The sequence below is a fragment of the Ascaphus truei genome, chromosome 19, assembly GCF_040206685.1.
Source record: "Ascaphus truei isolate aAscTru1 chromosome 19, aAscTru1.hap1, whole genome shotgun sequence".
In the NCBI taxonomy this organism is placed as follows: domain Eukaryota; kingdom Metazoa; phylum Chordata; class Amphibia; order Anura; family Ascaphidae; genus Ascaphus; species Ascaphus truei.
Genome location: NC_134501.1, coordinates 17,566,554 through 17,579,955, shown reverse-complemented (window position 1 = coordinate 17,579,955; position 13,402 = coordinate 17,566,554). Strand labels below are relative to the sequence as shown.

Here is a 13,402-nt window from a genome sequence, read left to right as displayed (position 1 = left end):
TGTGCTCATTTGCATGTCATTTCCCAGAATCCCTTGATGCAGTGGAAGCACTGTGTGCTGGGTGATAATGGTGAAAGGCAGGGTTGCAGGTCTGTCTAAGGCCGAGTCCATTGAAGGACAGGCCGCGCTGAGCCGTGCGGATGCTCTGCACTGAGCCCCTGCATCCTCAATGAGGATGCCTTGAGAGGGGGCTCACGTGAGCGTCCGCAGGCGTGCGGAGGCGCTGGATTTTTCAGCCGACAGCCAAGCTGTTTTTCAGCGCGCTGTCGGCTGAAAACATCCAATCAGCGTGGAGCAGCGTCAACGTCACGGCGCCGTGATGTCGGCACCTTGACATTGACGTTGGTGCGTCGTGAGCGATTGGCCCAGCGACGTCACTGCCCCGCCTCCCTCAGTCTCCCCCCGCCTCCGATCACGCCCGCTGGATTTCAGCAGGCGAGCCTCAGCGTCAGCGCGGCTCCAAACACCTCACCCCTCTATGGCCCCAGCCTAAGACATGCAAATGAGCATACAGTAATATTTCCATTTGCTACATACAGTTTATATATATATATATATATATATATATATACACATACATACATACATACATATACAGATGCAGCAACTGTTATTCGAACATATCACGCGTTATATACCTCGGAATACCCATGTCATGGCGAGTCATTACCGCGTGTTGTATACCTCGGAATACCCATGTCATGGCGCGTCATGGCGCGTCATGACCGCGTGTAGACTCGTTTTTTTCGAGTGCAGCAAATGGCATTTTAGTGTTCTTGTTTTTAAACACCTGCCAATTGACACAGTACTGTACACATTACAATTCATTCATTTCTGCCACAGAAACGCGAAAAATTGCACCCGAAGAAATCAAGATCCATGAAATTCAAACAAAGCAACCGCGTGGAGTACAGCAGCGCACACGAAAACGGCGCCGTGATTTGTTCGAATAACGGTCTCTGGTTATCTTATTGTATTCTACTTTCTTCTGGAAAAAAAATAGTTGCAAAGCAGGTTTTTCTTATTCACTTTCAATCTTCTTGCAAGGGCAAACGTAAAACCGCAAGTACAGACAGCCCTACTTCAAACATTTTAACGTAGCAGATCAATCTACACAAGAGGTTAGGGGATCGATCAATTGTTCATCATCATATGTTATTTATATGATTTCATGTTCCTGCGGCCCACAATACAGTATGTGGGTTGCACTATTCGTGCACTCAGCACAAGATTTGTGGAACATAGAAGGAATGTTATCAATGGAAACCAAGTGCACAGTTTGTCCACACATTTTTCACTCAAACACAATAAGGGCTGTTATATACAGGATGCGGGCGTGCGTTCCTATGCGAACGCGCGTGCACGTGCCGCATGCTTTTCCTGTATATAGTGCCGGGTGCTGCAAGTAAGTGTATGTGTGTGTATGTGTGTGTATGTGTGTGTACGTGTGTGTGTATGTTGTGTGAATGAAATTAAGTCTTATGTAAGATTTTTTTAATTAAAAAAAAAAGTTTAATAAAAATTTTTTTTATTTGTGCAATTATTTACCCCCACCCCCACACACACATCCATACAAACACACATCCACACATACACACTAATACATACATTTGAACGCAGGCAGCGGCACGAAAATATGAATTTCTTCATCTTCGCCGCTGTCTGTCGGCTCCCTTCTCCCTGCAGTGCGCACGCGCGGCCCTCGTATAGAAAGGCTGACTGACGTCAGCCAACTAAAAATCCGCGCGCACAGCGTAGCGCGCGCTCGGCACTATAGAACGTGCCTAAGGATCCATCTACTCTATCCATTATGGGGTTAGAGCTTATCCCCCCTTCTCTATTGGGGGGAGATAGATTCAAGAAGCTCTGTCTCAGAGAGCCTTTTTGAATCTATACTTTGGGTACCCTTTCTCCCCGGGGGTTCAATGAGTGGGGGGAGATAGATTCAAGAAGCTCTGTCTCAGAGAGCCTTTTTGAATCTATACTTTGGGTACCCTTTCTCCCCGGGGGTTCAATGAGTGTTTGGACACAAGCATGCTTATTTAGTGGTTGCCTTTTGGTCCTCCTCTGATCCTTTTAGTCTTATTGCTTGCATCATTTCCCATCTTCAATCAGTTGGTATCTCCATCCGTAGTTGGCCATTCATATTCACAGTCTTATCCGTGTTCAGTGTTCATAGATGTATTATCATTAATTTACAACACATATTTATACATTTTGTTGAATTTCTTATCAACATTTATATTTACACATGGTTGAAGTCACATCAATATCATATATATTATTCCATGTTATGATATGTCACAACAAATCACAGTTATTTAGATTAGTTTATATATGTATATTAGTTAATAGATGTTTAATATTTAATATGATATATTTCACTTTACCAGCGTATGGTGTGTTTGTGTGAGCACATTCATGCATATGTGCATATGCAAACACTATATATGTTGGTTTTATCATAATGGTATTCAAACTAGTCACACATTAGAATAACATACATAAAAATATTTAATAATAAATTTCATTATTAATATTTTTCACATTACACTTATGGGTTAATTAAATTTGAGACGGGTTTGTTGTTGCTGCCTCTCTGTTCTTATGCATTCCATCTCTTCCCTGGAGTTTATAACATTTATAGTATTCAATTTATCACTAGCATTCATTGTGATGTATACATTGGAATTGGTTTTCATTCTATTATTCATCATCAATGCAGATAAATATATATCTTATTATATTTAAATAATTTTTTATTGTTTTTAATATAGATTTCTATATTTTTTATTTGTAGTTGTTTAACAACTAATATGGTTGATTGGTTGCACAATATAGTTAATTATTCTATATCATACAATACTTTATTTTATTTTATCTGTTTGTGTTGCTTGTGCACCAATGCTTCTCTGTGCAAAATTGTTGTTGTGTTATTGTTACTTTGTGGTTATTGTCGTTGTTGCATTCATGTATAGGTACCATCAAGAGGGTTAAGTTATGAATTGGACTATAGCAAACTATATAATTAAATAATGGACTTTATAAGGGCTATCATCCCCTGTTCATGATACCCTTGATGAAGTCGCCATTACCCATGCGGCGAAACACGTAGGGTTTCTGTCTGAGGACTGTGGGCAAAGGAGTCTGCTATCACTGATTATTAGCCAGTAGCAGTGGAACCAAGAGAGGTGCTACACTTTTGCTGGGAGGACCGCTATTCGAATACACAATCTGGTGCACATCTGAAACCATAAGCGGATGCACATCACCTATCTATGACTCCATGAGGTTTCCAGCTATCTACTGGCACAGTATCCAGCAACGACCCCTTGCCACAGACTTTTTATGCGATTGTCCCAGCGACTTTTGGAAGTGAGCTGATTTTACCTTGTTTTGATTAAACCTAATTCTTACTGAATTACGCTATGGAGCCTGCGCTCTGCGCTTTTGTTTTATATATATATGTAACGGTGCTTCCCCCACCATCTGGGAGATTCTGCCATTACTACGTATATGGTGCATGATACCTGCTGGTAAAAGGAGAGCTGAGCTGTCCGCCGATGCTAGTGGGGACACAGGATCAGGTTTCTGGGGTACATTACCCATGTAGTTCTCTAGCAGTGCAGCGCCTCCATCTGCTGTAGGCTCCAGGTAGGTGGAGATGATCTCCTACAGTAGAACTATCACCTCCCCCCCAGTAAGAACGCACACTAAGCGGGAGTATAACAACAGGAACGGTCTATTCTCTTACTCTGTGCAGCACAGTACACGACAGGGTTCTGCCCAATGCAGCAACTGTCAGCTACTCTCTGAAGGATGCTCCCTGGACCTTCACTACAGGCCAAGGGCACCCGCAGCAGTCCCAGCTCTTCCCTGCCCCTGTAGCAGGGACAGAGGTATGGTACACACTCACTCTCCCCCAAGGGAAAGGACCAGAGAAGGCCCAATAGTCAGGCTCTTGGCTGTGTGATCAGCCCTTCTCAAGTAGGTAGAGGCACTGCTAAATTTAGGGTGGCACTGCCCTTAAGTTACAGCTAGGAGGAGGGCACCAGGACTGTTCCATGATTGGACATGCTCAGGCCGGATGTCACCGCCTCCCACTGTCACTCAAGTGCAGCTCCAGTGAGTGGTGAAAACCCATATTGACTTCTGGCATATTGATTTTAGCAGGACATACTGCCAGGAGTAGGGCAGGTTAATAGCCAAAGGTGGCATGGCTATATATATTTTATATATATATATATATATATATATATATATATATATATGTGTAGAGGTATCAGTACCGTGTTAGCCGAGCTTCAATAATCAAAAAATAAATAGATGATACCGTTCTGTGGCTAACTAAATGCTTTTATTTGTGCGAGCTTTCGAGATACACTCCGGCGATGTTACAATGAATGAAGCAAGCAAAAGCTATACTATAAACAGTGTCTATTGGAATGTTATCTGTGCTGGTCCTTCCCCCAGTGTGGATGTGTTTTATGGCTCTCACATTTCCACACCCACCCACACCATTTATATCCGCTCCCACTCCACACACACCTTTTGTAAAGTACTGTATATACTGTGGGCTCTCCATTCTTGTTAATTCACACTGATACACATACACACTCTTTCATCACTTGCTTTCAGGAACCTTTTGACACCTCCAGCCATAAAACACATCCACATCGGGGGAAGGACCAGCACAGATAACATTCCAATAGACACTGTTTATAGTATAGCTTTTGCTTGCTTCATTCATTGTAACATCGCCGGAAGAAGAGATCAGTGTATCTCAAAAGCTCGCACAAATAAAAGCATTTCGTTAGCCACAGAACGGTATCATCTATTTATTTTTTGATTATATATATATATATATATATATATATATATATTAGTATTCTCGGCCTACAGTCAATGTCTCTGGTTATCTTATTGTATTCTTCTTTCTTATGGAAAAAATAAATAGTTGCAAACAGGTTTTTCTTATTCACTTTCAATCTTCTTGCAAGGGCAAACGTAAAACTGCAAGTACAGACAGTCTTACTTCAAACATTTTCACGTAGCAGTTGCAGACAATTTGTATCAGCATGTGCTTCACTATGAATCTGAAGTAGCTGGAATCTAAGAGAGAACATCATATGAGGGTCTAGTCTGGTAAAATCCTTACAGTATGTGCAGCCATATTCCTAGAATGTGGATATTTGATCACTTTTTGGGTATTCTGCAAAATGTACCTTCCCAACCAGTTAAATATAGTGTATTCAAATGGGACATCCCAAGTTATACAACAGCAATCCTGCAAAATGACCCACAAATATAAATTCCAACTCAGAACCACCATAATTACCTTGTTAATAGATGTAGACTGTGTCAGGTTGGAAAGTGGGTAGCTTTGAAAATGTAGAATTGTGGAAAAACGTAAAGTCAATCGTTTTTAAGCTTACGCGCCAGTTATTTAGACATCCAGGTCTGACAGGTACATGAACATGAAATACTTAAAGCAGCAGACAATATGGGATTCTACTAAGCTGATCTGTACAAGTATGAGAATTATTCGCTTGCAAATCCATTTCAGGCAAAGATTGTAAAAAAAAAAAAAAAAGGCAAAAGACTTGGTAGCAAAGTTTTATTCCATTCTTATGTGGCACACACTGCAAAAACAATGCACTTGTGAGCCTAAAATGCTATGTCAGTGTATATATGTGTAATAGGGACTATGTCATCCAGTGTCTTATAAAGACTTCTGTATGGGGATTACACCTCCCAGAATGGCTTGGTGTTTTGGGAGTTGCGTGGCAGTTTCATATGATTAATGACTGGTGAGAGTAAAAGATACAGAATAGAACTACAGTTCCGAGCATCCTTTATGGGAATCTGACCAATCAAAGAAGTGCTTTCACACTGGATTTACTCTCTTTTTTTCGATCTGGAGTCTGGACTCCTAGAAGTATGGTGTTCAACTCGGAAAGAGCCCAGTTATGCTTCAAGCCTAATAAGTATCAAGGAGCATGGAGTATAGCCTCTGTTGCAGAGCATCCAATGCAGTAGCCACTTCTACTTGAGTCCCTGTGCAGAAGTCTGGAAGGATACAGCTGTGGTAGGAAATGACCGGAACTCTCTGTGCTGTTGGAGCCTGCCAGCTGATTCTTGCCCTCCTGGAACAGACTGAGTGATTCAAAACTGCTACCACTGAATTCTGAGTTAAGACTTGCCCTTCGAATATTTTTCCTACAAAGAGAGAAGGAGGTCGCATCCTGCAGTGTACGTTTCATTAAGTCCCACCCTTGAACTGTGATTCAAAGAAATGGGGGTGAAGTATAACCTTGTATATCTACAGTTGCTCTATACAATATATCATTATTACCACGTCAAGTGAGATAGTTTCCTTTGTAAATCTGTTTAAATACTTCAGGATACCCTCAACAGTTCTCTAGTTGGATTACAATTTGACTATTCATCTGTCGGAAGGACCAGTAAAGAGTTGGGTCTATGGTTTAGACATTGGGATGTATAGAAACACATTATAAAAGTCTATATTTTTTGCCCACAGTGACTGGCATTTCTCTCTCGTATACAATCGCTATTGGTTTCATATAATTATAATATATGTCTTGTCACATTCTCGAGTGGAACCAGTACAACATTTTCGTAGGGTGCCAAAGTACTTTCTGGGCTAAACACACCCACTGCAAGCCTGGGTGAACTCAGGGTCTCTCAAGGAAGACCAAGCGCTAATCCCTGTAATGGGAGACGAGGTGAGCGCTTACAATCACAACCTACGAGTTGCGTGATGGATAATTTCTTAAATGGTGATTATTTATCTTTTTCTAATTTAATTATCACTCCATTTACAAAGAAAACCATGTCAATTTTGTACATTTCTACAACCCCCTTTTTGGCTAACAAAACCCCCTGTTTTGGCTAACTTAACCACACCATGATATGTACCCCACAAATTACCTAAGGTTGCATAGGCCACTTAACAAGAAATGGGTGTGAATGGTGGTTGTGGACATGTTACATAATCCTTCTTAGACTCCATAATATTACTAACCAATAGGAGCAACTGGTCAGCAGTATCATTCAGTATATGAAACATTTCCTAAGCCGGGTAAAACTAACAGGATATTAAATGGACAGACATCATTATCACTGTTTTGTAATTGACACCAGGTCTTCCTCAAATGAAGTTGTCAAAGAAGAGTGGGGAGCCATGTTTGTTCCCAGTGAAGGGCCCTGAGAGGTTGGAAAGCTTGTAACATATCAACTACTTGTTGGTCCAATTTAAGGTCTCACACCCCCTACTCCCTCCTTTGTATCTACATCATATGAATTTGAGATAAATGGAATGTCGCCCATTGTTTAGATGTATTTAGAGTTACATGTATTTTATGTTATTACACTGTGTATTTCACCTCCCAGCTCCCACCCCTCAAATTTAGGTGGGGTCTTACTGTACAGTATTTTAGTCAAAAATAACACATTATAGAGCACCAAGCAAATAATATAAGGAAATTATCTGAGGACGCACAATTTTTTCAAATGTGTAAACTTTTGTCTTTGTTGAACCTGTAATTGCAACTTAAACTTTCACATACTGTACAGGATTACAAGGATTGCTCTGCAGCAGGGCTGGCCAACCCCAGTCCTCACGGACCATCAACAGGTCGAGCTTAAAGGCTATCCCTGCTTCAGCACAGGTGATGCAGTCAAACACTGAGCCACTGATTGAGCCACCTGTGCTGAAGCTGGGATATCTTGAAAACCTGGGGTGGTCCTTGAGGACCAGAGCTGGCCACCCCTGCTCTACAGTATATCATAATTCAAGGGTATTTGTGACAATGTCATGGTTTGCAGAGTTTCAATTGCACCACAGAGAGATTTTTTCAGGAAATAACAAGTCCCTGACTTGAGGGCTGTTTTATTTCCTGCAAACCCAGTGAACAGAAGCCATAACAAAAATAAAACAATAAAGGGCAGGTAAAAATCCAGCGGGTCACCATGTTTCCAAAACATTTACATAGTGTCCCGTGAAAACCTTTAAGCTAAAGCAATATTTGTAATAGGTTGGTATATAAATAGGTTGGTAGTTATGCTTACGGAATTCTTACTTGTGTATATATATAGATGGAACAAGGTCTTATGCCCTAACTGGAACAAACTACTTATTGGTGCTCATGTAAAGATCTTTGTGACGTTATAGATCTACTGTATAGTGTAAGCATGCAAAGGCTTTGCATTCTGATACCACTTGCAATATTACAGTTCTTTCTCATGCATATCCGTAGCTACATTTGGAAATTCCCACTCATGGGCATGTTTGGTATTCAATATCCATCCTGTTAGTGAAGCTGTTTATCATTAATATGTTTCAGACTTTGACTCTCTACAAAGTATTTATTGAGCAGCGTCTAAAATGAATCTTACACGTTGGATACCATGCATCTATTTATTTCCCCCAGTGAGCACTGCCTGCTTCCTTTACAGGAATGCCCTGTTTTACTGTGTTTCTTTCTATAGACCAGAAGGTGGCTCTCACGCGCACTGATGTCTACAAAGCGTCTTGTTCCACTGGTTTTTCTGCATATATTTGGCAATCGTAAGATCTTGGGGGGGAGCAAATATGATGTTATGATTCATGCATTATTTTGCTAGGTGCATTTCCTGGTTGCCAAGTACACTAACACAGTAGTTGGCAGCATTCAAGTTTAATCTCAATTCTATGTGGTTGTGCAGTTTATTCCATTTTTGGTAGCAGTAGCAAAACTATAAGCACTTGTGTCTGTTAATCAAATAGCTACATGTACAGCAACAGCTCTGAAGGCAAAGTGTACGTAAAGCCAGATTGTCTTGTAATGCCTGTGGATGCTACTTATGACTCATTTAGAAGTTTTAAACCAAAAGCTTCTTCGATAACATTGCACCTCAGCTGAGACTTAACGCAAAATGTTACTGCAATGGCATGATAAATTAGTGTTTCCAGGGAGCATAAAAAGGAGATAATGATACCTCAGATTTTTTTCATCTCCAATATTAAATACTCTTCTCACATTCCCTCGGCCTCCCATTTCCGCATTAAAATTGAGGAGTATTGATTGCAATTTATAATGCTGTATTAGGATCCATTTGCATGTGCTAACAATCCATTACCCAAAGAACGGTTTTGTTGTCTCCATGAAGAATTCGCAGAGCCAATTATTAACTGTTTGGCATGTTTTATTTCACTTTCAAATTCACCCTTTTGCTGCGGAGGGCAAAAGCTGATATTTATTTCAGCATATTGTTGAAGCCCTGACTAATTGAGTCAGTTCCCACAGTTCTGGGGATGATCTGAAGGACTTTAAGCTGAGACACGGACGCTGCTCTTGCTGCCCGAACTAGTTTAAAGCAGCAGTTCCTCTCACGTAGTTTTTTTTTAAAGAATGGGATGCAGTGGTTACCCAGAACTAAAAATAGGATTGTTCAGCAATAAGGACCCGTGGTTCTTGAGAGACTTACCGGTAAAAGTAGCGTGTTTCAGTCCAACCCGGGAAAACAACATGTCAGCTTGGATCTCCCAATTAGAAGCCATGTCTGCTTCTTGTTGGCTTGTATAAACTGGGGGATTGAAAAAACAGGAAGTACAGTACTATGTTTATCATTCCGTATCTCTGGAATTAGGGGCTCCCTGGGGCTTAACAATAACGTTTCAACTCCAGAAACTCCCTAATTCCCATTCTGGTAAAAAGAAAGGGAGGGGGTTGTTGGGGGAGGATTATGTAATAATGTTTCCCTTACTACGCTTACGCCTTCTTTTGGTGATGTGCATACACGCAATAGTTCCCTAGCACAGAATCATGAGCCGTAGCCGCGGTGACCAACTCCAGTCCTCAAAGGCCACCAACAGGCCAGGTTTTCAGGATATTTTCAGGTGATGCAGTCTTCAACTGAGCCACCTATGCTGAAGCAGGGATTTCTTGAAAACCTGACCTGTTGGCGGCCCTGGAGAACTGGAGTTGGCCTCCCCTAAGGTAGAGACTCGCACTTCCAGTTAAAAGATTTACTTATTTTTCTAAGATGAATCTGGAGTTGAATCAAATATTTGGAGTCTGGTATTGATATACAATTTGCCTATTAATTAATTTCCTTGTCGGTTTGCAACTTGGCAAATAAATGACGGTGTCTTCATTCAAAACAACAATCTCATAAAATGTCTGAGAAGATTGCAGGAAGTCTGTGTGTGTGATATCAGATACATTCGCAATAAAACTAGTAAACATAAGCAATACAAGTAGATACAGTACAGCTGCAGCGGCCGTTATTCAAACAAATCACGGTGCCGTTTTCATGTGCGCTGCTGTACTCCACGCAGCATGAACGCGGCCAATCGCCCCAGGCACCCGCGCCTATCGCGATTGCTTTGTTTTAATTTCATGGATTCTGTTTCTTTGGTTACAATGAAATGAATGAATTGCAATGTGTACAGTACTGTGCTACTGTGTCAATTTCAGGTGTTTAAAAACCAGAGCACTAAAATGCCATTTTTGCACTCGCCGCACTCGCGTCTTAAGGAGGTACGGATGGAAGCAATCACGCGCCATGATGTGGGTATTCCGATGTACTGATGCAGCGGCCGTTATTCGAACACTTCACGCGTTATGTACATCGGAATCCCGATTTGAAACCGCGGGATGAATTCCAGCCTTTCCGCACTAAGATGCGAGCGCGGCGAGTGCAGAAAAACGAATTTTAGTGTTCAGGCTATTAAAAACATGAAATTGACACAGTAGCACAGTAGCACAGTAACATAGTGACACAGTAGCACAGTGACACAGTAGCACAGTGACACAGTAGCACAGTGACACAGTAGCACAGTGACAGAGTGACACAGTAGCACAGTAGCACAGTACTGTACACATTACAATTCATCCATTTTATTGCAAACGAAGAAACAGAATCCATGAAATTCAAACAAAACATCCGCGATAAGCGCGGGTGCCGGGGCGATTGGCCGCGTTCATGCTGCGTGGGGAACAGCAGAGAACTCAAAATCGGCGCCGTGATGTGCTCTAATAACGGCCGCTGCATCAGCATACAACGCGCAAAGTGTTCGAATAACGGCCGCTGCAGCTGTATGTCTATATTAGTATACTATAAACAGAAAGGTTGGGATTATCAAAGAAAGCATAGAGTTTCTTAGGGCAAAAAGTTATTATAAACAATAAAAGTGTTTCTATTCTCTATATACACTGTTAAGAAAGAACAGGGACCCCTTTTGTTTTTCAACATATCTTGCAGAAGAATCACTACATTTATATGACAATTGTAGCAGTTATAGGTCTGTCACCGTAGATTATTACATTTAAGAATTATTTGGTCATCTAATAAATATTCTTTGGAATTGGTGCGACGGCGTGATGACCTCATCAAGTGCAAAGTTAGAAAATGGTTTTCAGAGAAAAACATAAACACGCTATAAAGTGCTTGAGACAGAGCAAGAATTATGTCCAAAACGCTTCTATAAAATGTTTCTTGATAAAGGTTGGGCGCTGGGACTGAAAAAACTAAATTGTATCATTTAGTAGTGGGAGCAGCTGCATCAGCCCATTATCGATCATGCAATCAGACAGCGGCGTTCTTGTCTTGGGGTGTGCGTTTCAGCAGGAGAACATTTTGAGCACACACTTTGAACTATACGTTATAGTAATTTTAGTGGTTTACATTAGATTACAGCATTTTAACACATTTACAATCTACAAACCCTTTTTTTGTTTAATGAACATGAACCTCCCGCAGCATATCTGGTACTTGCTGACATAATACAGTGACATTATTTAGTTAACATCAGTCGATTGTCTACATCGTGCTTCTTATACAGTGTGAATCTGAATAACAGACCTACAACTGTGTACATTTTCATGGTGATTGAGCGAGAAATATATAAGATATAATGAAAAACTTTTATCCTGAACACAGTGTAAAGTACTACAGATTGCATCATTACATCAACAGGGTTAATGTCATATATTTAACAAATGTTAAAAGGATAGAAAGCGACAAGAATGAAATGCATTGAGATGTTGCCAGAAAGAACATAATCCCAGCATTCAGCAACACAACAGAAAACATTAACAGAGCAATACAGCGCCATGAAAGAGACCCAACGTGACCCAGCATGGAAGCTGAAGTATTACTTACCTTAAGAGAAAGTGATTTGTTCAGGTCGTGAATGAGGTCACTGAAAGAATAGATGAAAGGTGGAAGTAAGTACACAATACCTTCAAAATAGTCCTCATGTAAGTAAGTCCAAATCTTGTGTTTGAACTGTAATCAATCCTATATCCTTACGAACCACAACCAATTAAAATGATGAATCAGCATGTATTGTATTACCAAGAAAACAAATAAACATTTTGTATCAGTTTTGATCCCTTCTCTGCCTGAGAGGAGCCGTTCTGGGGGATTACTAAAATAAGGAACCCTACATGTTTCCCTGATGTATGTAGAGTTTGCAAACATGTACAGTAGCACGCAATCTAGGCTTGTGGCGTTGTTAGTTTCTAGCAACCATTGGAAATTGCCAAAGAGGAAAGAAAGGGAATGTGAAAAATCTAACAGATGTATTCACTATTAAACAGAATGCACAACATGTGCTGGAAAATAAATGCAACATTTGGCAGCATAAAATATCTTGGCATCTGTTCAACGTTTTGTAAATGTGGTAAAATATTAATACAGCTGATAAAGTGAAAGGAATGTGTTTCCGTATCTTTAGTGTGTTTGCTTTTTAAATGGAAAGTTATGTCCACATGCTATGTTTGTCCTGGCTTGTAAACATAATTAGATAGCCAAATTATGCACGGGAGTTGTGGAGAGAAGAAAGCAACGTACAAAAAAGTTTCTGTAACGCAGAGCTGGCTGAGGCCTAGCAATAAGGATGGGAATAATCGGGAACACCTCTGATTCTTACAGTGTAACATTGCTGTGTGGTAATGCATACAGGGTTTGCTACATCAACTTTCCTACTCTTTCAGCAACATTTTTTCAAGGGTAACTTGGCGCCCGAACTCCATGGAGGGAAACAGAAAGTGCGCCAGTGGTAGCTACTGTATGTGATTTGATTTATAGACTTAATATGGCAAGATTCCTTTTATATGCACAGTTAGCCTTTAACGCAAGATAATATTTTACTTGGATTTATTAAGCGAACAGTCTGCCTTTTGTCATTGTGTTAACTCGTCCGGATGATGTGTTAGTCCCGCTTTTAATATTATGGCAACTCTTTTTTTACAGTCCTTATGCAAAAACTAAAGTTGAACGGAGTGTATTTTTTTTCACACTCTAGAAGACTAGATTTTTCTTCTGCAGGTCAATACAGTATGTCTTCTTTGCAAATTACAGTTGCGGAGCACATTTGGGAACTTTAGATCAA

At 40.6% G+C, this 13,402-nt stretch overlaps 1 long non-coding RNA gene across 1 annotated transcript; it reads right to left on the bottom strand.

Moving 5' to 3' along the window:
• Window positions 1-5,683: 5,683 nt before the first annotated feature.
• Window positions 5,684-12,660, bottom strand: LOC142470228 (uncharacterized). Its single transcript, XR_012789241.1, has 3 exons — window positions 12,169-12,660; window positions 9,490-9,588; window positions 5,684-6,219 (listed from the first exon to the last, which is right to left on the bottom strand). It is a non-coding gene; the product is annotated as an uncharacterized LOC142470228 (long non-coding RNA).
• Between the last annotated feature and the right edge of the window lie 742 nt (window positions 12,661-13,402).